Source organism: Puma concolor, chromosome A2, assembly GCF_028749965.1.
Source record: "Puma concolor isolate L17-30 chromosome A2, mPumCon1.1.hap2, whole genome shotgun sequence".
NCBI lineage: Eukaryota > Metazoa > Chordata > Mammalia > Carnivora > Felidae > Puma > Puma concolor.
In genome coordinates this window covers 8,856,223-8,878,477 of record NC_141668.1, presented here as the reverse complement: position 1 = coordinate 8,878,477, position 22,255 = coordinate 8,856,223, and the positions used below count along the sequence as shown (strand labels likewise).

The 22,255-nt window shown below is 39.6% G+C and overlaps 1 protein-coding gene across 1 annotated transcript in view; it reads left to right on the top strand.

The window, feature by feature from the left end:
- Positions 1-22,255, top strand: part of CNTNAP2 (contactin associated protein 2) — a 1,981,254-nt gene that overhangs the window by 1,313,797 nt on the left and 645,202 nt on the right. The window lies entirely within an intron of this gene.

Below are 22,255 nucleotides of genomic sequence, written 5' to 3'. Positions count from 1 at the left end.
ACTTGGTTTGTTTTCTGGAGAACGAAACTGACAAAGTACGATGTTAAGGAAAAAAAAAAAATTCCCTGGTCTGCAACGTCCAGGTTTTTCAACTTTCCTCACCTACATATGTGCACGAGTGTTTCTGGTGCTTAATGATCAGTCGTGGCTTCGGGCAAAGGTGTCTCCAAGCCTCTTGTGAACTTTCAAGCGATGCCCTCTGAGCTGTTCAGTTGTGTTTAAGGAGAAGCTGAAAGGCCGCCCGAGATGAATAGCGTGTAGCACAGCGATAGAATTCAGAGCCCTTTGCTGTCTGCAGTCATTTAACAGGATCCGTTTGTCTCAAGGAGCTCAACCTGATTGTTTCGGTGTGGGACGGCTTACTTTTAGCCATGCTTCCGAGTGTGTGTGTGTGTGGGGGGGGTGTGCGTGTGCGTTAAAGGTATAAAAACTAGCGTCCAAAGGATGCACTGGAAATAGAGATCCGTGTGCTTTGGGGTTCTTGGCCACCAATTCAAGACGTTGACAGAAAACGAAATCCCTCAGTCTGTAGTATGGCAGAGCAGAAATAAAGCATGCGCTCTGACCACACTTTTCAGCCGTGCCGCTCTCCAGGTGTGCGATTTGGGTGGCGTTGATTGAACTCGTAAGCCTCAGTTTCCAGTCTTTTTCATTCAGATAGGAATCATAATGCGTATTGCAGGTGAGTGAGAATTTAATAAGTACATGTACTAAATGCTGACTGCAGGGTTTGATCCACTTAAGGACTTTATAAATAGCAAATAGCGTACTGATTATTTGTAATAGTAAGCAATAGAAGTGACATCATGCCACATCACAGACCCATGGGCTATTTGATGCCCCAAATCGGTGTTGGATTAGAGGCAGTATTATGTGGAATAGCTTACAAAGAAGAGTTCTAATAAAACATTATACGGTATTTTGAAGATTTGCGTGTATTTTATGCACTGAAATTATAGACAAGTGTAACCTCTAGAATCTAATAGTAAAATCTAGGGGCGCCTGGGTGGCTCAGTGGGTTAAGCATCGGATTCTCTTTTTGGCTCAAGTCACGGTCTCACAGTTTGAGTTTGAGCCCCACACTGGGGCTTGGGAGTCTGCTTGGGATTCCCTCCCTCCCTCCCTCTCTCTTTCTCTCTCTCTCTCTCTCTCTCAAAATACATAAAAATTAACTTTAAAAGTAAAATCTGTAAAAAAAAAAAAAGTACATGTGGACACGATTGGTTCAGACAATTAGTGCTTCTGCTGTTTGAAGAAAGAAGAGATGATTGTGGCTGGGATGTTGAGGTGCTCAGAGGCAGAGACACAGTTTGAGGACGTTGAAGGAGGGTAAGCCAAAGGCTAGTTTCTAGTCTGTTTTTAAGCAGTACTCAGTTACATTTCTAATAATAAGTTCAGGGCGCCTGGGTGGCTCAGTCAGTTAAGCGTCCGATTTTGGCTCAGGTCATGATCTCACCGTCCGTGAGTTCGAGCCCCGCGTCGGGCTCTGAGCTGACTGCTCAGAGCCTGTAGCCTGTTTCGGATTCTGTGTCTCCCTCTCTCTCTGACCCTCCCCCGTTCATGCTCTGTCTCTCTCTGTCTCAAAAATGAATAAACATTAAAAAAAATTAAGTAAATAAAAAAATAATAAGTTCAACACACTAAATCAAAGTCAGGAGTTCACTGCTAATCTGCACAATAGCAGACTATTTTCTTGGGATTCCAGATATTGTGTTTCCAGACATTTGTAGATGATTATTGTACATAATAGATTATGCTCTGAAAATAAGTTTATCATATGCTGCTTGCCTTTGAAGATGTGTGTGTGTGTATATGTATACATATGTATATATACATAATTATATATATGTATATGTATATACATATATATGTATAATTTTTACTCACAAGAGATTAGTGCTTAATAAATGTTTGCTAATTGGAATGAACTGAAAATACATCATTATATAATTTTAACTATTATCTCATCCTACCTTCGGGCAGTTGGTTTAAACCTATGTGTGCATTAGAATTCTCAGATCTGTCAAAATGCTGATTGCATGGCCATATTCTTGGAACTCTCATTCGGTAGAACTTGGTTGGGACCCACGAATGTTTGCTTTTAAAAAACATTCAAGAGTAGTTTTGTGGACCATACACTAAGAAACACCATCTTTAATTTAAAGCATGAAGGTCTCTCATGTTAGACTTTAAGGTTTGAGTTCTCCATGGTGGAGAAGATTAAAGGAAATATTAGAGCTTGTCTAAGCAATTAAACAAAAAGGGCATACCTAATTTCCTGCTCCTTCAGCTAAACCAAACTGGCACTGTAGTATCTTTTAATCCTTTGCATAGACCAGTCTCTAAAGGTTACAGAGTGAATTTCCGCCCACCCTTTTTTTTTTTTTTTTTTAATGTTTTATATACTTTTGAAAGAGAGAGACAGCACGAGCAGGGGAGGGACAGAGAGAGAGGGAGACACAGAATTTGAAGACAGGCTCCAGGCTCTGAGCTGTCAGCACAGAGCCTGACGTGAGGCTCGAACTCACGGACTGTGAGATCATGACCTGAGCCGGAGTTGAACAGTTAACCGACTGAGCCACCGGGGCGCCCCATTTCAGCCCACCCTTCTGAGTCATTCTTCATCCGCCCGACTTCTGTTTTCCAGGCTAGCTAATCTGTAGAACAGCTGAAGCAAGGAAAAGGAGTAGTTGGGGTAGCGAGTGTTTCCGAATGATGGCATTCTGTATACGTCCAAATAAGAAAGAACACAATTTAATAAAAATCTTTAATTTGCTGTTTTAAGGAGCTAATGTTTGCTGTAATTGGTTTTTTTTTTTTTCCTCCTTCCTGGTAACATTCAATTTTAAATATCCATTTACTCGTTCTTAACTAAGACTGAATTATATTGGAACTTCTGTAGTACTCCTAGTGACATCTGTTTGAATACAAAGTATATTCATTATAGTCATGGCAATTAAAATGAATATCAAATGAGTTTGTAATAGCTATGCACTTAAAATGTTATTCTTTATTTTAAGAGCCTTACCCTCAAGAGTTCATTTGGGTCTCTATAGTTTCTAATGATACTTATGATAAAGAGTTGTTTGTATGCATAAGGACCTCATTTTTATTTTGATAAATGTTTGGTTGTACCATACCATTAGCTCACCAATGTAGAATTACTCATCATTGGTTTCTTGCAACTTTACAAGGGTAGTGTAATATATTTCTTGCAATCTTATCTCTTCTTTTTATTACTACAAAATTTTAAAATGGAATCCATTTTACGGTAATGATTTTGCCATTTTTTATGGTCATATCTGTTCTTGCCATGTAACTATTAATTCAGTTGTCCTTATCAGCTTTATAAAAGACACAGAAACAAGACAAATAAAGTTATTTTATTCCATAGAAGAGCCTGTTTGGAGTGAGGCATACCAACTTGGGAATGAACAAATTGTACTTAACGAAAACCATTAATGGATATCAAAAACCAAAAGGATATTAGCATGTTTTATATTTATATCCCCAGAACTACAAATGTAGTAATATCTGAACTTACAAAGGCAAAAATGGTTAAACAATGAAATCTACTTCTGAAATAAATACCTTAAGAACCTGAATTTGTTAAGCTAGATACCAAGAGAAAGTTTCATTGCATCCCACTTGAGAAATGTCTTAGTCAACAATCTTAATATTTTAGATAAAATATTTCACTGTATTTTGACAAAGACCTACTAGCCTGCTTTTAAAATTCTTATTTTCATATCTTAGATGCACTGTTGCCCTATATTTATTTTATAAAACATTGTACTTTTAATTAAGAATTTTTTTTTATTGTTGAGGTATGTATTCCTTACATCTATAAAGATTTAATTGTAGAGGTATAAAGTTGATATGATTCCTATTTCTCTGACTATACTTAGTGTTGTTTTCTTTGGTTTCCAGTGTTTCACTTCCTTTAATTTCTCAATGTAGTCTTATTCTATTCTCGTAAGTCATAGTTTTATTGCTTCTTTTGTTGAAAGAAGCAATATAAATTATCCATGCTTTGGGGTAGTTTACTATTGGATTTTGTATCTATTGAAAAGGAATTATGTTCACAATTTTTGCCTATAAAGTAAGCTGTGTAAAATTCAACATACTTTGAAGATACTAAACAGTGATTTAGTGGCATCCAAAGGACAAGAAAACATGACTCTAGTATTATAACTTATAACCTATTTTTAGAAGAAATTTCTAAACTTTGGTGAAGTTATTAAGAAGGCGAACTTTCCAAGTTGGTGCTATGCCTTGTAAGAAGCCATGATGTTTAACTCTTGAAACAATGTAGATAAAAACATTGCTTGATTGCCACTAAAGACTAACATTTTCATTGTGTCTAGTCAGTATATTAATTCAAAGATGAATAATTTAGCTAATTAATTATTGTGTTAATTATTACTAAAACTGGAGGGTTTAATTAAATGGGGCAAGCAAGGAAGGTAGAAATAACTAAAAGGTAAAAGTAGCGGATTAAATCTGGTAATATTCCACACCCAGGCAACTAGACTGTCCATAGAGGACATTGTGGTTAAAAGGGACAGAATGGTCACAGGGAAAATAGAGGCTATTTCAGCAGTATGGATAGGAGTTGATGAAGGCCTCAGCTGGAATAATGGTTGAGATCATCAATCAGTCCACAGATATTTATTGTTTATTGCATATCAGGAATTGTGACCTATAAGCTGACATGTGGATTCATATGAGTTGCCTAAGAAAAAAATGGCAGGGAGAATTCTCGGTTAGAGATATCAGAATGTGCAGTGTTTCTGAGATGGACGTCAAAGGACACATACTTGGAAAGACATGAGAATGGATGGAGTAGAGACCTTGAGGGTGAGAGATAGAAATATGAAGGAGGGGGGCGCCTGGGTGGCTCAGTCGGTTGGGTGTCCGACTTCGGCTCAGGTCACGATCTCGCGGTCCGTGAGTTCGAGCCCCGCGTCGGGCTCTGGGCTGATGGCTCAGAGCCTGGAGCCTGTTTCCGATTCTGTGTCTCCCTCTCTCTCTGCCCCTCCCCCGTTCATGCTCTGTCTCTCTCTGTCCCAAAAATAAATAAACGTTGAAAAAAAAAAAAAAGAAATATGAAGGAGAATCTCTGCACGACCTTCAGGATTCCACTCAAAGGGCCAAGGGAATGGTTTTCAGTGGGGGATTCCAGCTGTTATGTGAAGAGTAGCATGGAGGGATGACCAGGTTTGCGGGAAGCAAGCCTCCTGCACAGTGCCACCAGAGAATGGACGAGACTGAATATCTGAGAGGCTCCCTGGGCATTTAGAGGGAAGACTTTCTTTAAAGTGTAGGTAGTAGAATCAACATGAGTCATGATTGCTTACCTGTGGAGTAACTTCAGGATAACTTTAGGAGTAATCTTCCCCTCTACCCAGGAGTGAAGGTAAAATGGATGACTAGAACGGTTGTAATGTCTTCATAAGATGACTCAGAGAGGTCATGGGAAGAGCAAGGAAAGAACATTGAAGGAAAGAAAACACTAATTTGAAAAAGTCCTTAAAGGAGAGAGTGCAGCTCACCAACAGGACTCCGAAGTAATGATCACAGCAGGAGGAAGAAAGCTAATAATGGGGAAGCTAAGGCAAAGGAGTATTTAACAATACAAAAACAAGTAAAAATAAGTGAACACAAACAAAAAACTCGAGATGTGGGCAGTGGTGAGACATCGTACAGAGGAAGCCAGGCCTTGGCTTTGGCTGTTGGGAGGCCACTGGAGATTCATGGTGGTGGGATCTGCTGGGCAGAGCCACTGAAGAATGAATAAAAAAAGCAAGTAAGGGTTTTCAGGAAGTTCTATAGTAAGAAGGGATGGCTGAATACAGAACCGCTGTGTAATCGGAAGACAGAACTAAAGCAAGGGTTTGGGAATTGTTTGTATGTTTAAAAAATGAGAGAATTATGAGTAAGTTTATACATGGAGGAGACAGTAGAGCAGATGAGGCTAAAGATGTAAGACAGAGAAGGAATGTAAGAGGCCTCAGAAGAGAAAAAGGAATATGAAATTTGCCCTGGCGAAAAAAAAAAAAAAAAAAAAAAAAAGAAAAAAAGAGAGATCATCTGCTCTGAGACGGGAGATAAAGAAAAGTAGAGATTTTCATTAAATTCTATTGACCAAATACCTTTCTTGACCTTTTATCTCCTTTACCTCTCAGAGTTATGTGGTAGATTTTATTATCTCCACTTCGCAAAATAGGGCTGCGAGAGGTGAATGGACTCACTAAAAGTCATTGTGGCCAGACGTGAAAAAGCTGGGTTCAAATGCCAATCTGGCTTCTCCCAAGCCTCGCCTACTGACTCCCTCAGGTGAGCCCCAACACATGGAGAGGTCGGTGCCTTCCTGCCAATGGGAGGATAGAGCCAACCCCAGCCGGATGTGTACCCATCCCGTCTCTTCGTCTCTTCAACCACCATGAAAGAACATTTTCCTTCTTGCCATTTACTTTGTCCGTCTCTGATTAGAAATGCTCTTTGCCAAGTGACCTTTGGTCAAGTCCAATATTTCTGATTAATAAATTAATCTTAAGGTCGCATTTATTGAGGGTAGCTTGACCTGTACTAAAAGAGTATGGCATTTCAAGGTGCCAACTTTTTGAGCTTTGAGGTGTGACTTTGAAGAACATTGACCTTCTAGATCTTGATGAAGACTTTTCCTTCTGCCATTTTATTCTGTGAGTGCCCATGTGTAGCTTCGTTGTTTTTTTTTTTATGACTGAAATAGGAGTAAAGGACATGTTGAAGTAAACCTTATATCACACTGTAGAACTTGGAAATGTCCTCATATATTTAAATCACATTTTTTGTTTGTCATCTTTAAAATTATCCATTTCTGGGGCGCCTGGGTGGCGCAGTCGGTTAAGCGTCCGACTTCAGCCAGGTCATGATCTCGCGGTCCGTGAGTTCGAGCCCCGCGTCAGGCTCTGGGCTGATGGCTCGGAGCCTGGAGCCTGTTTCCGATTCTGTGTCTCCCTCTCTCTCTGCCCCTCCCCCGTTCATGCTCTGTCTCTCTCTGTCCCAAAAATAAATAAACATTGAAAAAAAAATTTTTTTTTAAATAAATAAATAAAAATAAAATTATCCATTTCAATGACATCATAAAATGAAGACAAACCTAATTGATTACATTGTGTACCTTATGTAGAAAATACCTCTCCTAAACAGGATGCTGAAAAAGAAGAGAGTTTTACTATAAAAAAGTCTCTTGGAAATACCTGAAGTTTTATTAAGAAACATTCAACAAACATTTGTTGAATACAGAATATTCTTCTAGATGCTGTGAGAATGCAAGGAGGTCAAAGAATAGTTTTGAAATAGCATTTCCCTGAAAATACAGACAGAAACTTTTTTTATAATGAAAATAAAGTCATTTTGCATATGACATAAATACTGAAGGGATTTTACTGCTACATCTTGGATAAAAGTTTGAATAAATTTAGAATTCATGACAATTTCTAAAATCATTGCTATGTGCATTTTGTACTGAAGGGAAGATCGGAAGTTATTTGGAGAAGCTTAGGAACGAGAGGAGACAGGAGTTTTGAGTTCTAGGGGCCAGTGTATAGTTCAGGTTCAACCAGAGAAATAAAACCAGTAAAAATATTTATGTTTAGAAATTTATTGCAAGGGATTGGCTTATGCAGTAGTGGAACCTGGCTTGGCAAGTTCACAATTGGGGCACACTGTCAAGAAAGGCAGACTGAGGGGCGCCTGGGTGGCGCAGTCGGTTAAGCGTCCGACTTCAGCCAGGTCACGATCTCGCGGTCCGTGAGTTCGAGCCCCGCGTCAGGCTCTGGGCTGATGGCTCAGAGCCTGGGGCCTGTTTCCGATTCTGTGTCTCCCTCTCTCTCTGCGCCTCCCCCATTCATGCTCTGTCTCTCTCTGTCCCAAAAATAAATAAACGTTGAAAAAAAAATTAAAAAAAAAAAAGAAAAAGAAAGGCAGACTGAAACTCGGAAGAATGAGAAGAAGCTGCTACCCATGGGTAGAATTGCTTTTTCAAGGAAGACTAAGTCTTTTCATCCTTTCAGCTGATTGAATCAAGTCCATCCAGCTTATATGGCGCCATCTCTCTTACTTAAAGTCAACTGATCATGGACTTTACTGACATCTATAAAACACCTGCCTAGCAATCCCATGATTAGTGTTTGGTTGAATAACTGGGCACTATAGCCCAGCTAAGTTTGCACATTAAACTGATCATAATAGTCAGCAGAGATTATATTTTTAAATGAACAACTGAGAAATCCTTCTCTAGAGTAGCAATGGTTTATTCCCTCAATTGTGCAACATGTAGCTCTCTCAGATAGACAGAGGAGATACACCTGGTCAAGGTGTTGGAGGACCTGTCATTCTCCTATCTCTCCATTTATGATGAGGGTACATGTGAACCTCGTGTCATATTGCCAAATAAGATATCATTTTATATGGTTACAGCAATGACGATTTGAATAGATCAAGTAAATCAACTTTACTCAGGAAGATAAGTCAAATACCAAGATTTTCCTTTCCTCTGTGTTGTTTCAAAAAACATTTTTTTTAATTTAGTATTTTAACCAAGATAGCATGTGTCCACCAAGGATGTGGCAGTGTTAACTCATCGTTCACTCAGAGCTCTACCTAAAGGGAAGCATCTCCGTTGATCCAAATAAGCACACTCCATATCCATAACCTTAGGAAAGCTGTAGAAAAGCTCCCTCACTCCATCCACATTCCTTGGCAGTATTTTTCTGTTTTACTTTTCTTATAGTTGAATCAAACCCCCCATTGCCATGCAAACTAAAAGTAATGTTACAAAAACTCAGAGAAAGTTGAAAGAACTCACTTTTTTTTAGAACGGATATGAACGAAATAATACATGAATTTTATTTCAAAGACTGTATGTCTTTCGAGTTTTGTTATTTTCCCACCCATGAATGCCAGTGGAGGCTGTTATCCTGTTCGCCTATCATTTACCAAAAACAGTGACTGAGTAGTTTTTATAGGACAGTGAATGATGTTGCAAAGTGTTAGTGGACTGGGAATGCCATAGCTATTTTGTCCTTCACTCTGTAGCTTAGATTCTCTTAAAGAAAATAACTTTTTTTTTTTTCCTTTCTCTTGGTTCTGGATCTGAAATGCAAACTAAATGTACTGGCCTCTATCCTTGTATAAGTTATACTTAGTTATACTTAGATAACTTATATTTTAAAATCTCTCAGGGGCACCCGGGTAGCTCAGTTGGTTAAGTGTCTGGCTCCAGCTCAGGTCATGATCTTGGGGTCCGTGGGTTTGAACCCCCCATCGGGCTCTGTGCTAACAGTTCAGAGTCTGGAGCCAGCTTCAGATTCTGTGTCTCCTTCTCTCTCTGCCCCTCTCCCATTCATGTTCCATCTCTCTCTCTCTCTCTCTCTCTCTCTCTCTCTCTCTCTCTCTGTCTCTGTCTCTGTCTCTTTCTCTGTCTCTCAAAAATTAATCAATGTTAACAATTTTTGTTTAATCTTTAAATTACATTATGGTATAAATGAAAGGAGAAATGGCATTAGTGTTAATTAAAGGCTTACCATAGACATTTATACATCTTGGCTCAACCATCCATCTCCAAACTTTATAATTTTCGTTTTATAACTAAAGAAATATATAACTTTGGAAGGGTTGATTCACCAAAGGAAAACAGTAAAAATGATGCTAAGAGTCCAAACCAAGATTAAAATCTAAGCTTTTGTGCCTCTAGATCTACATACTATGTATGTATGTATTTTCTACCAGTATGTTAAAGAGAGGAGGAAGGGAGGAGAGAAAGGTGGGGTGGGTGGGGGAAGAAAAATATGGAAAGAGAAAAAGAGAAAGAGAATGGAGCCACCTCATAAGCTGATGGGGGGAAATTTTTTATTTTTTCCTAGAGTGCAAAATTAGAATGTGCTTTTAGCACAGTTAAAACAGAAGGCTGAAGCATTTTTGTTAAGCAGGAGGCCAAAAGGGACATTTATGAGAGCTGCAAATGCTTCATTTTGAAAATCTACCTTTTTTTTTCAATATCCCCAATTTGGCCCTGACAAGTATATTAAAAAATATGGTTTAGATGGCAATTTGTTTGGAACCATATTGAAAAACATTTGATGTGAAAGAAGTAAGAACATGCCTGTCTCTTTCTATAGAGCACTTGACTTTCATGTTTTTTTATATCAAGGTATTTCAAATAGAAGAGATGAATTGTATATTGATGAAATAGAAAAATGTTGCAAAAGGTTATCCACTTCTTTTCAGACATAAGATATGAAAACACAATGTTGGTACTTTCTTTTCAGAAGAAACTCGTACACTTAAGCTTTAACACACATTCCCATACCCAACTTTGCATTCTTACTGTATTAATTTGCTGTTGACAGATTGCTAAGAGATCCTATTAAAATGAGAAGGGGCAGGGGCGCCTGGGTGGCGCAGTCGGTTAAGCGTCCGACTTCAGCCAGGTCACGATCTCGCGGTCCGTGAGTTCGAGCCCCGCGTCGGGCTCTGGGCTGATGGCTCAGAGCCTGGAGCCTGTTTCCGATTCTGTGTCTCCCTCTCTCTCTGCCCCTCCCCCGTTCATGCTCTGTCTCTCTCTGTCCCAAAAATAAATAAACGTTGAAAAAAAAAATTTTTTTTTTAAATGAGAAGGGGCAGAGATGGCCAGGTCTGCCTGTGGGTGGCCAGTGTCTGAAGGGTAGCCCCAGAACACTGACACAGACATAAAAGTCAACCAGCAAAGACATATATTTACTCTCTTAGGGTAGGGAATTGTTTTCTGTCAAAAGTATAAAATAACTCTCAGTTCAGGCTTGTTAGAGGGAGAGAGGATGGACGGAGAAAGGTGACTCCATGCTAGGTAACAGGAGGAGGGAGGGGATGTAGTATGTGGGGAAGTGGGGTTGGGGGTAGAGAGCCTGGGCCAGGAGGGTGAGGCCAGAAGGATCATGGAGAAATAACTAAAACAGAACAGCCCCATCTTCATTCTATCCAGCTAGACTGTGGATTATATTTCATATCTCATAAGTTTTACAAAAGCATATTGCTCTAGTTAGCCCCCTAATTAAAATCAGTTACCTTTCTTCTTAGAATGCAGCCATATAAAGGTTTCTAGAAACCAAAACATTTTTATTTTGTTTAATTTCAAAATATCAAGATGGTAAGGTGAGAAAAGTAATAAAATTACTAGGATCAAGACCACGAGATTGTCAAGTTTAATAGATGAAACTTAATACATATGGACAGAGGTTTGAGCTCTATTAACCACAAGTTATGAGTTTGCATGAAGAGAGCTGGTAGCATAACTTACAAGGTTTTAATGCAAAAATAGGAAGTATTGATGAAATAATGTTCACCAAAGCAGAGAAGAAATGTGCACTTTGACACATATTATCTAAACCAACAAACAGCAGCAAAAACATGAATTAATATAGTGGATGATTTTAAAATAAATACTTGGCATTGGAATGTTATAACTTTTAAGATAAGAGTGTGACCAGTATCTAAAAGTACAGTCAAAATGGGATAATCAAGTTTCAAGATACTCAATGGTGATGACTTTTCCCCTCCTTCTATCCCTAGACAATTTATTATTCTTCTTCCTTCTAGCCTTGTAGTAGATGTTGTTCATATTAGGCAAAGGATCTACCTTCACTATGTGTGTGTGTGTGTGTGTGTGTGTATTTTTTCACCTGTTGGGGTATGCACCAGTGTGGGTCTCTGTGATAATCTAATGTATCTCTATGTGTTCTGAATGCCACACACACACACACACACACACACACACACACACACACACACCCTACATAATTCCATGGAACTCCATGGAATTCCTTCATGGCTAGTTCTGATACACTTCTTGAAAATAACACCACACAGAGCTTATTTGAAATGCAAAGAAATCTAACTACTTACATGGAATAGGCGTTTGCTACCAAAGTTGGTAACATCATCTGCGGGGAAAATAATTGGGCTGGAAATAACTAAAAGTTGACTATAATTTACTAAACTGTTTACAAAATGACCGAAGTGAAAAAAATTAAAGCTAAACATAACTTGATGCCAAACTGCTAAAGCCCAAGTCTTTTACCCAGAACAGATACATATTCAGTGGAGAGGGGTTGGCTTTGGTCAAAGATGGGAAATAGGGATCTAAAGTAACATAGACTCAATATGAATTAAAAAAATCACCTGGGGTAAGAATAGTCTAGAAATATATAACCAGTGTTTTTTTTTAGAATTGATTTTGTACTACCACTCAGAATGGCTGTCATCTTGTTATCACCTCAAGATAGGGACAGCCTAACCCAGGCAAAATGTATAAAATATGTGTAGGCATGGTTCAGAGAAATTTTTAAAAAGCATAACTGATCTGAGGAGGAGAAACATAATTGGGATTATATATATAGGAGAAAGGTCTACAAAAAAAAAAGTCCTTGAGAAAATAAAAATAATATTGAACCACCTTAGAAATTTCATTTTTAATGAGAAAGTAGAAAAACAAAGATATTGGGCTTCTCTTATATTAGAAAGGATTTAGTAGAGATTTTGTCCAAAGCAACTTCTTAGGATAGTGTGGATGAAATGCTTGCCTATGCATAGAAGTTTCAGAAAGGAAAAGAAACTTAACTTGCATCAAATTACAGCACATGGAGAAGTCTCGAAGGCTGTCTCTCAAGATATCTGACATTACTTTAATGAGTTTTCTACCATTCAAAGTCAGATTCTTTTGATAGAACTTGATTTATCAGCACACTCTAGTTTGATCTCAAATATAATCAGTCTGTGAGATTGAGATCTACAGTCAAAATGCCACTATATTAATTTAAAATGAAAAGAGTAACTGCTCAAGGGATGGGATGGTCTGGCCAGCACATTCCATGCAGGCAAGGTACATGGAGGGCCAAATATAAACCAGGATGACAATGTGTCAATTTATAATGAAAAATGGAATGCCAAAAGGACTGGATGCTTTTGTTCTCAACCCTGCCAAATCGCTCCCTGGGGGGCTACCATATGGGGAACCAAATTAGAATCATATGCTTGCTTCTTGAGCATGGACTTGGAACACAAGGAGTGAACCAGGTTTGGGGAGTCAAAGGCACTGGCTATCCTCAGGCCATAGAGCCCTTTTTCTTCGCCTGCAGTCATGGAAAGTTCATGTTGCTCACTATCCTCTTATTTACATATTAGTTATCTTTCTAGATTCCTTCTGACCTTGTCTTTGATTATTTAGCTCTGTTCGCATATTCAATCAGATGACCATGGAGTGTTGGTGGCCTAGTAGTAAATTTGTTCCAGTCCTTGCTTTGAGTTGATGTTTTGGTTTAACTAACAGAAGACCATCTTCTTTTCAAGGCTTTTCAGGAAAGTCCCCAAAACCCCAATACTGACAACCCAAGACAACAGAGATGATTTCTTCAAGGTCTTTCCAATCCTCAATTTCGTGGGGGAAAAAAATGTTTCTGGTGCTGCATTATTGCACACAAGTAACTGAATTTCCTTTTCAAAGCCTAGGAAAGACAAAGAAAATGAAAGTTGGATAGACTTAGACGATGTGGCCTACATATAACTAAATCCTTAGTGTTTTTCCAGTTCTGAGAGGGAAATCATCATCATTTTGATTGAGATGTTTGCATTCATTGCTGGGAAACTTGATTTTGGCTCCCCATGGGGATCACATGGAATATGCAGACACAGTACTTTACTTCTTAGTAACTTTTATAGATATTTTGATCATTTTCATCATATTAGAGCTTCCGATTTGGAACTGACTATGAAAATGAAGACGCACTTGCTCAGCAAAAAAGTCTTAATGTGAAGCCATCTACTCCCTGGAAGCTTTTGTGGTAACACATACCACCAAGATGGAGAAACCATTGAGGTGAATGAGCCTTATTATCTATCCATGTGTTACTGTTGAAAATACTAAAGGCAGGTCACGTGTGCTTTGCATGGAACTCTGCTGGAAAGCTGTCATATGATAATACAAGGAAAGATAAGGCCAGAAGAAACCTAAATGGGAATGACTACAGAGTAATACAATTAATTTATAGCCAGATATATTAAATTTGTTTAAGATTGACAGCCGATTTGCCCCTGGGAGGGAGAAGGAGAGAAGGGAAGGGATTTTCTTTTAAAGAGCTCCTGAAACCTACTAGGATGTGCCTAATGAGGTGATGTAATATAAAACATCACTTGATGTGAAATTTGCATAATGCCTTTTTCCCTTAAGAGATTGCTTTGAAAGAATAACAAAGAAACTGAAATGAGGTGGAAAACAAAATAACAAAACACAAATATTTTCTCAGTGTTTGCAAATATTAAAAATAATTTCCTATCTTCCGATCTCATTTGTTCTCCTGAGAGCCCACCTGGATGTCCTCAGAATGTAAAGTGATACTTTAATTAACACATTGGGATTTAGATTTCTTTATAACTATGCCACTTGCATAAAAAATGTTCATGTGTATTTATGAGCCAGGCAAAGCTGTGGTCGTGTGAATTACGCCATGTTGTGCAGGAACCAAACACCTGTAAACACCTTTAATTTATGCACAAACTGTTGTGGTAAATATGCCAGCCCTTATCAAGATTGTTCAAAGGAGTCTTGTCTTTTGCAGTTTATTCCCTTCTTTCTGCACCTTTTTTTTCTTTGAATGGAGAACCTCGTCCTCCTGTTTTCTGACCAACTTTGCTTAATCTGTAGAGGAAACAATATGGAGGCCCTCATGTTTCGATTACGCGGTTACCCTGGTGCTACATATCTTCCCTGTTGCCACGGTCTTCACAATTTCATGCAAGACCTGGAGCTCCTATTGCCTTGCTTTAAAATCCTCTGGACAGAGGGGCGCCTGGGTGGCGCAGTTGGTTAAGCGTCCAACTTCAGCCAGGTCACGATCCCGCGGTCCATGAGTTCGAGCCCCACATCAGGCTCTGGGCTGATGGCTCAGAGCCTGGAGCCTGTTTCCGATTCTGTGTCTCCCTCTCTCTCTGCCCCTCCCCCGTTCATGCTCTGTCTCTCTCTGTCCCAAAAATAAATAAATGTTGAAAAAAAAATTTTTTTAAATCCTCTGGACAGAGACAGGGAACACTCGACATTTTACATTTGTTGCATAATTAAGTTTTAGCATAAAGTTTCCTAGTGCACCGCCTCGCCTTGTACATACTGTTTTGCATGGAAAACCCTTCATATTTAATTTTGAAATCGGTTGTCGTTCCTTCATCTGGCCATTCATTCTCTGAGCCATTGTTTATTGGCCATCTATTCTCTTTAGCTACTAATTACTGGGGATGGTTATGAAAGGCATAAGACCTGATCCCTTAAGGCACGGATCTCCTATTAAAGCTGTTTTAAATAGTTTCCTTCTAAAGAGAAGTAGGAAGGTGTGAGACTGGTAAGCCTCTGAATTCATACTGTGCCCCACATTGACCCCGAAGGCATAGTTGGCTGAAGTCCTTGCTAAAGGTTGTGTGGGACAGTTGGAACCATGTACACTGTCCCCTGTCAGCATCCTCAAGCCCCACCCAGCCACCCAACATGCGTGGTAAAACTTAAGTGCTCATATCCAGCCACCTGTCTTCCAGGGGATGCTGTCCTGATTGTGGTTGTTAGAAACCTATTATAAACTGATTTCCTGACGATGATGGTATCTTTCCTGAGCTTTCTATCTGTACCAGGCTCTGCCCTGCTCCCCCAGCCATATTATAGAGTCAAGGTGTCTCTTAACTCAGCCCTAAATGTCTGTGGTTTTCTGTTGCCCTTTCCTTTGTCTTAAGAGCCCAAATGATTTTATTGCATATTTGATGTAATGTTCAGAGAATATACTGTCGTTTTCTTTGTGTAACTCCTCTCTTCTAACACTCTCGCGTTTCAATTTTAAGCCATGTATTTTTTTCTCCGGAAACAGAATATTGTCCAAAGAAGAGTTTAAACCCAATTCAGTAAAGGTCAGCTCCCCACTTCGAGACACAGTCCACACCGACTAAGACAGTCCCCTGAGTGCTTTAGAACTTAGTGGACCTTCGTGGTAGTGGGAGCTATGGAGGAATTTCCTCTGCTTCGACCTTCTAAATTCAGGGGCCTCCTTTGTGATTGCTTCTCAATATAAACGGCCTCTAGTCTGCCAGCCTGCACCATGACAGAGTACTACCCTAATAGAAAGTTTGACTTATATTTCAGTCACCAAAGCCATGTGTCCTTCACGTCTCTGACACTAATAAAAGTACCAGTCCCTCTCCCTAAGTGGTCCATTACCCTAAACCCTCAGGATATGCATGTTTGTCTTCCTGTAGGCTTGCAAGAAAAGCCAGTCTTTTCTTTAAAAAATTCAATACCAATTTTCAACTTACTTCCTTTAATAATCAGACGGTCCAAGTATTCATCAAACATGCAACGCCCCCAGTCTGATTTGTATAATGTAAATGCAACATCACTTTGATCAGTAAGTACCCTCCCTTCTTTAAAGACTCTTTGTCCTTTACAAACCATAGTCCAGATTCTGCATCCATACCACAGCCTAAAGGACCACATCCCAGGAGTCACTGAGCCCACTGATGGGATATGGCACAGCCCCTACATCTGCTCCTGAATCCTGGAGCTGATTAATGGTGCGTTGCGGCTCTTGGCAAGAGTCAGAGGAGGAAATGAAATTAAGGTGTAGGGGTGAGGCAGGAAATTCAGAAAAAACTACTTGGGAAACGTAGCTAAGCAAGATACAATTATCTAACTTATAATTAGCCAGAACATCAGGCCCGCCATCCCCAAAGGCTTCTTTTTTGCAAAGAGATGAGTGGTACCATCAAGTAGCAGATGGTAGTCTTGTATGAGTGCGAGTGAGTAATGGCCACTTCTTACCTGAAGAGCGTAACCCGCTCAGAATTTGGTGATAGGAATTCCTATGGGCGCTGACTCATTAGCTTAATAGTTCATTATTTCTGTGTCTTCTATCGCTTGGGGCTAGTGCAGTTATTACATTTAAAAAAAAAAAGAGTTCTGGAAAATTTCAGTAACATCTATAGGCCTGTTGGCCTCTACCATTTGATCACCTAGAACACCTAGCAAATTAACACAATCAAATGAAATTTTTATTACTTTAATCACAAGCCAAGAAATCCAGTTGATTGCACCATGACTCCAACAATTTGTGATACCTTTTAATTTTATTCCTCAAAAAGCATCTGATGTAGGGCCACCTGGGTGGTTCATTCGGTTGAGCATCTGACCCTTGGTTTCAGCTCGGGTCACGATCTCACAGTTTGTGGGGCTGGAGCCCTGCATCAGACTCCGCGCTCATAGTGTGGAGCCTGCATGGGATTCTCTCTCTCTCCCTCTCTCTCTTTCTGCCTCTTCCCCACATGCACACCTCCACATGTGCACGCATTCTCTCTCTCTCTCTCAAAATAAATAAACTGTTAAAAAATTTCATGATATAATTTTTTACAAAAAGAAAACTATTCAGGTCTAGAGTGTGATTTTTGCCCCATTGACTGCTCCTGCTTCAAAAGACCTTGCATGCAACTCTGGAAATAGTACTGTTACTACAGCATTATTTAAAAAAAAAAAAAAAAACGATGGGGGGAATAAAGCAAAACCAAGTCCCCTTAGTTCAAGGAATGTCCTGTGGAGAGGGGGACACCTAATACCAGAACAGGTTTTTGGCTTCTGTCTACCTAAGAGACAGGTTCAATGAGAGGAAAGTCTAGTTTATTCTTTCCCTTGCTCTGTAATAGGCATCTTCAAGATGTCTTTGGTTGCTGAAAGCATCCTGGCCAAGAACATGCTGCCTGTAGGAACTGGCCCTCAGTTTTGTTTCCCTCCTGAGGCGATGTCCTGCAATTACTAGTTTGTATACTGTGTGTAATTATAACCACAAAAGCAGTCTAGTTTTTAAAGCCCTTTATTTCTACATGTGGACTTGTCCGTTTATTTACCCATCCAGTCATTTAAATTGTGTCCGTTTTACCAAATGTTGGTCTTTGTACCAACATCTCCTGAATATCTACTCAATATAAGTCACTCTGCTACGTTCTCTACAGAATGAAAATAAAGCCCAGTTTTCTATGTAGCAAAATCTGTTGAATCACTGAGAATTAGCAGAATATTAAGCTAATATAAATTTGTCATTTTATTTGGGGAGTGGAAATGCATAGCAGTGCAATAACTTAAAACAGCAAAGTTTTTATATTATCATTTATATACAAATATATAATTTATATATAAGCATATATGCATGTATATAATTTTATATAGAGATATAATTTTAGAAGTAGTAAACATGATTTCCCATAATTCTTTAATGGTAATGCATAAAACCTCTTAATGCTTATAAATGACTTGGAAAATATTCATTTGTAAAACAATCAAGTAGGGTAATTATTCATTTTTGGAATGCAGGGAGAAGAGTGATAACAGTTACTTTAAGCTTTAGATTAGGGCTTCCGAAGCCTGTTTTTAGGTCAAGGATATTAGCTTCATCACTGTATTACCAGCACACAGAATTGTGCCCAGCATATAGTAATCAACATTATTATAATGAGGATTAGTCGAATGATTGAAAGACAGAACACGAAACCCTTTCAATGATCTGGCGGAGACACACGAAGCATCTTCCTAGGGAAATAATGTGGGTTCACGTACCCATTTTGCATATATTTCAGAGAGGTGATGGACTCTCAACTCCCACAGCCGCTAGGTTAAGAACCCTGGCCTTAGCTGAAGGGAAAACACATAACATGTGCAAACGTGCATCATCCCAAAGCACAGGGGACAGCTGCTGTCATGGGCCAGGCCAACTCTTGAAACGTCCACATGATACTCAGAGGTATTGTTTGCCTAGAGGAGATTTGGTATGAAAGAACTTTTTTTTTTCAAATCGGTTGTAACTGATACTCCAGAACTATTCCAAATACTCAGAGTAAGCACAACATGGGGAAGAGGGGAAGCTCATGTTTTGAAGGGCTAGGGGTCAGATAATAGTGTTGAACATTGCTTTCCTTAGACATCATTTCTGACCCTTAAGTAATGCTCTCCAGGAGAAAACCTCCCTACTGAAGTATCATTTTGCTCCTTCTTAGGACGAAAATCATTTAAGCAATTGAAAATATTGAAATTATGCCTATACCCCCACTGCGATTTGTGTGCCTATGATTGTGCAAATTCATTTACTGAAGCCCTAGAGGCACCCTAGAACGTGACTGCATTTGGAGAGAAGCCACTAAAGAGGTAATTATGTTAAAACGAGGCTGTTAGGACAGGCCCTAATCCAATATGACTGGCGTCCCTATGAGAAGAATCCATTTGGATGCACAGAGAGACCACGTGAAGACACGGCAAGAAGACGGACGTCCGCAAGCCAAGGAGAGAGGTCTCGGAAAACACAAGACTGCCAACATCTTGATCTTGGACTTCTTGCCTCCAGAACTCTGAGGGCAGAGAATTCTATTGTTTAAGATATCCGGTCTGTGGAATTTTATTATGGAGGCTCTAGCAAACGAATACACTGTCTTTCATCTTATGGATCAATGCACTGTCTACAAAAAACAAGAGTAACAGTCATCTAGCGTCAAATGACTAGGAGTCCATCTAGAAGAGTGATTCCTTTGACAGTATCGTGGATAAATAATAGGATGTACTGTTAAGTTTTCTTTCCACACACAAAAGACGGAAGGAAGGTAACATTTATGTAACGTCGACGCTTTGCTAGGCAACTTTGTGTTATCTTTTGTTACCTGCTCTATTCTTTACAGAATGTTGGGAGGTAGAAACTGTTAGTCATATTATACGGAGGAGAAAAATGAGGTTCTGGTGGGTTTGAACATGTTCGTGGTGCCTGCCCCTCACATACTAACCGGCAGAGCTGGTGTGCACAACCCCCTTCGAATGCTAAAACCTGCACTTTCTTTTGGACACCACACTGATAATCCGAGTCCTCGCATTCTGAGGTCGCTGTGCACCTGAGACGTCTGCTTGTCAGAGAAAGATCAGAGTGCGAGTTGCCATTTGGCTGCAACGTATGAGGTTGTGACGCCAGAAATGTAAAAGCAGGTTTTCTTTTCTATCCTCGATGAAACCAAAATATTAACATTTTTCCTTCCTTCCTTCCTTTTCTTTTCTTTTCTTTTCTTTTCTTTTCTTTTCTTTTCTTTTCTTTTCTTTTCTTTTCTTTTCTTCAATTTTCTGGCTGAGAAATATACCCAGCAATTAACGTGAAAACAAAGAAATGTGGCTATCGAGACCCCAGTGCTTTCCATTCTTGAGTTTGTATCCAAAAGTCAGAGAACCCGCAGCCAAGACTAATCAACTAAATTGTTCATCTTGCACCTAAGGATTAAGAGGCAATCAGTTCAAGAAAGTCAGTCCAGGGGCGCCTGGGTGGCTCAGTCTGTTAAGTGTCCAACTTCGGGTCAGGTTATGATCTTGCAGTTCATGGGTTTGAGCCCAGCGTCAGGCTCTGTGCTGACAGCTCAGAGCCTGGGGCCTGCTTGGGATTCTGTGTCTTCCTCTCTCTGTGCCCCTCCCCAACTCACGCTTGACTATCTCTCTCTCAAAAATAAATAAACTTTTTTTAAAAAGGTCAGTTTAGCATGAGGTAATTTTTGATAGTGAAAGGATGTAGGTTTAGCATATTTTGTCACTTCTGTGTTTGTATTTTGTATGACCAGCACAATAAGGATATTATGAAATTGTTTACCATATTCTCTGAGAACAGAAATCGCCTGTTTATAGGTCTATAGAAGTCAAGCCTAATGGATTTTATACAAATTCCTTACAATATTTTGTATTAGTACTTATGTCCTAGATACCTGGAAATCAATAAAATGATTGATTTTCTTTTGATGTAGCTCTAATTTTCTCTCTCTGGGAAAATCCTTATACATTTGGGTAATATTTTTTTTAATTTTTTTAACACTTTTATTTATTTTTGGGAGAGAGAGACAAAGCGCGAGTGGGGGAGGGGCAGAGAGTGGAGACACAGAATCCGAAGCAGGCTCCGAGCTTCGAGCTGTCAGCACAGAGCCCGACCCCAGGGCTCGAGCTCATGAACCGTGAGATCATGACCTGAGCCGAAGTCAGACACTTAACCGAATGAGCCACCCAGGTGCCCCTGTTTGGGTAATGTTTTTTAAGGTAAAGCTGTGTTGATCGAGTTGGACAACATCTTTTGACCCATCTTACTCATTTTCCCTCAATATAGTGATATTTCAGCGTATTCAAATATTTATAGTTGTCAAATAATGGTACACATTTTAATTGGAGTCAAATTTCATTATTTTTGAATTTTATGCTTTTAAATTGCCATTCTCACTGTTAGTTTCAATTACTTCGTGTTATTGGTGTCTTTTTCTTTCAAAGCAAACTGTCTATTAGACTTTGGGAGATTTTCTTTTACAACCTAATTATTTCCATTTCCATGATTGTCATTATAAAACCTCCTTTTTATTTTTAAGTGAATATCGCCAAATAAGAGAATCACATTCCTATTAAATGCATCTCTGTCCAGGGGATAATGCCAAATGATTTTAGGGTATCTACCAGCATGAAGAGAATATGCCATTTAGACATTTGTCTGCGATGGCAGCAAAAGGACAGTGAACTTTTTTTTTTTTTTTTGAGAGTTTTCCTTTTTTGGAAGACAAGAGGAAGCAGGGTGTGTGGCCAACACAAAGGGAAAGGTATTTTCTTTTATTCCAAAATAACATTTCACCAGCTTCTAAACCTGCCGCTGCGTCTGCAAAAGCTCTTACATAATGGGGAAAAAAAATCTGTCACGAGATTGTGTAGCCTTGCTCTGCCTGCATCTTTTTCGTTTTTCTGCCGCAATTGTGAGGTTGATCCTCAGAATTCAGCTCAGCCTTTTTTCTCTTTCAAGATAAGGATGTGTTGCAGCCGGAACACTAACTGGAGCATTCTGAGGTTTCACTGCCGCTCTTGCTCTCCAGCAGCCCAGTGCGGTTCCTGGGCTTGCATTCTTCTGAAATCTCTCTGGACCTGCGCTGTAAATAGAAATGGCTTCCTATTGCACTTAGAATGAAAACCAAAATCCTTATCTTGACTCTCCAGGGTCTTTCGCGGCCTGGCCCCTGACCGTATCTCTGGCCTCATCTGCCCCTCTTGCGGTTGTTACGCAGCTCAGACGGAGCCCCACACCAGAGATGCAAATCTACTTCTAGTAGCTCTCCACCCAGTGCCGTCAGTCGGTGACCGGCCCCTCCCCCACACTGCGCAGGTGCAGGGGGCTCG